The sequence below is a fragment of the Ruditapes philippinarum genome, unplaced genomic scaffold (assembly GCF_026571515.1).
Source record: "Ruditapes philippinarum isolate M1 unplaced genomic scaffold, ASM2657151v2 ctg2037_1_1_1_1, whole genome shotgun sequence".
NCBI classification, from domain to species: domain Eukaryota; kingdom Metazoa; phylum Mollusca; class Bivalvia; order Venerida; family Veneridae; genus Ruditapes; species Ruditapes philippinarum.
Genome location: NW_026860868.1, coordinates 40,929 through 43,342, shown reverse-complemented (window position 1 = coordinate 43,342; position 2,414 = coordinate 40,929).

Here is a 2,414-nt window from a genome sequence, read left to right as displayed (position 1 = left end):
CAACAAGTCTGTGAATTGGAATAAATTTTTCTTATATATTTAATACAGTACTCAGGTTATAAAGACATCCAAGTCTTAAAAAGATTAATTCCGTGGTACATGTACAGACTTATTTTTTTCTCATTAATTAAAATGTTGAATTTCTCTCCAGCCGGTGCTGGTGGAGTTTCACCCGGTGGTAGGGGGTGTTACACCCGATGGTAGGGGGTGTTACAACCAATGGTAGGGGTTGTTTCACCCGGTGGTAGGGGGTGTTTCACCTGATGGTAGGGGGTATTACAACCGATGGTAGGGGTGTTTCATCCGGTGGTAGGGGGTGTTACACCCAATGGTAGGGGGTGTTACACCCGGAGGTAGGGGGTGTTTCACCTGGTGGTAGAGGGTGTTTCACCCGGTGGTAGTGGGTGTTACACCCGATGGTAATTAATTTGGCTAGCTTGTAATGTATTTTTCTATTATTTTTTCCTTGTAGTCTATGCTTAATGAGGGTTCATCCGCCCGATAAGGCACTGAATGAGGTAAGGATTTTAAATTTAATCCAACGAATCACCGCGGGGTATGACATTCTTTTGTAAAGATGATAACAATGGCCTTAAAGTAACGGATACATTTTTATCTGTCTTTCAATTACGTTACACAAGTAAAGGAATTATGTTTTACCGTGCATATAATTCATGTTTTTCAAAGACACTTTGTAGAAATTTCCCAAACAAACAAGACAAGACCTGACGGTAGGCCAGCACGCTCGACTATTCTTAGTGCTTGATAGTAACAGCCTTGATAATGTAAAATTTTCTAAGTTCACAAAAGGGCTATTATTTTCAAATCCATGTTATAGGCCTTGGAGAGTGTCTTATTATGCTCACAAAGAAAAGTATAAAATTTCAACTTGTTTCAAAGCAAGATGTCAATGAAATATCTGAGGTGGTACGTAAAATTTAACATGAATTCGAAGTCGAAAAATTGGCAGAATTGTCAAAATGCTCGATAAAGTAACCTCCTCCTGTGTACAGGTTGGGGACATGATGGTGAACAAGTGTGCAAAGTTTCAAAGCCATATGTCAATGGAATTTGAAAATATTTGAGGTTAACGTAAATTATAAGTCAAAAAGGGGGCATAATTCTGTTAAAATGCTCGATAGTTACCTCCTCCTGTCTACAGGTTGGGGTCAAGATGATGAACAAGTGTGCAAAGTTTCAAAGCCATATGTCAATGGACTTTGAAAATATTTGAGGTATTACAAAAACTTTAACGGAAGTGGTTACGCCGACGCTCGGTTGACTAGGATAGCTCTATTCTTATCAAATAATCGAGCTAATATAAAACACATAATTATATAAATTGTCAAGTTATCATCCATTTTATTTGCGATATTCAAAATGCCGTTCAAAAACCTCATTGTAAAAATTACTTTTTCCTGGTCTATATAAATCAGGTAATTTCCAGAATAGAGCCAATTTTGATCTCAGGAAAGCCAGACCTGTGTTCTGCACATTATCTCATTTTATAAGTATTATTTCTACCAACAAGTTTTAATGTCTTTCTATGGTTCAAACGATACAGAGCAGACACGAAATTTTAAAATTCATACACATTGACCGAGTTGTATATAGTGTTAATAAAGTGTTGTTCTGTGACCTTGACCGGAGAATGGTCAAACTTGCGCCCTGTACATCTCGTTGTGCAAAACAGACGGACAAAGTTGCATTACAATATACCCCAATTTTTTTCCGTGCGAATATGAATGGGCAGTATTAATTTGGAAATAGCTTTTCTTGTGCTATTCTTACCCCGATTAAAGTTAAACGGCTTTAAACGCTTTTCATTTTTGGCTCATATTGCACAACTGAAATGATTAAAGGAGCATACTATCTGAAATTTTGCACACAAGGTCAAAACCTGCAATAAATGGTATACAAGTCTCATAATATAATTCCAGTCTGTCATATTAAACTCCTCTCTTTAAAATATTTCATCTACTATTACCAGTTCACAAATTCGTTAACAATTTTCAGATTTACAAATGGAGAAAATTCGATAAAAATATATACCAACTAAATTTTGTTAATTTTTTTATGAATTTATTGGAAATGTAATACAAGAAGTGATGAAAGTAACAAAGTACGAAACAATTTATTTTTGTTCATTTATTTACAACTGGTAATAAAACCATAATACATGTGGACAGTATGCCTTACATTGCATTAAATTGAAACGATTTCTTTACTTGAATGGTGTTCATGCAATTAACAACACAGCCTTCAAATTTATCTAAACAAAGTTTTTGATAAAACAATAAAAAGACAACAAGAAGAAACAATTAACTTTCATACAAGAACCAGTTACAACATTACAAATAACCACTTTAAGGCAGCATGCCTCCAGATTTATTAACTTTATTTAGTGTAATTAA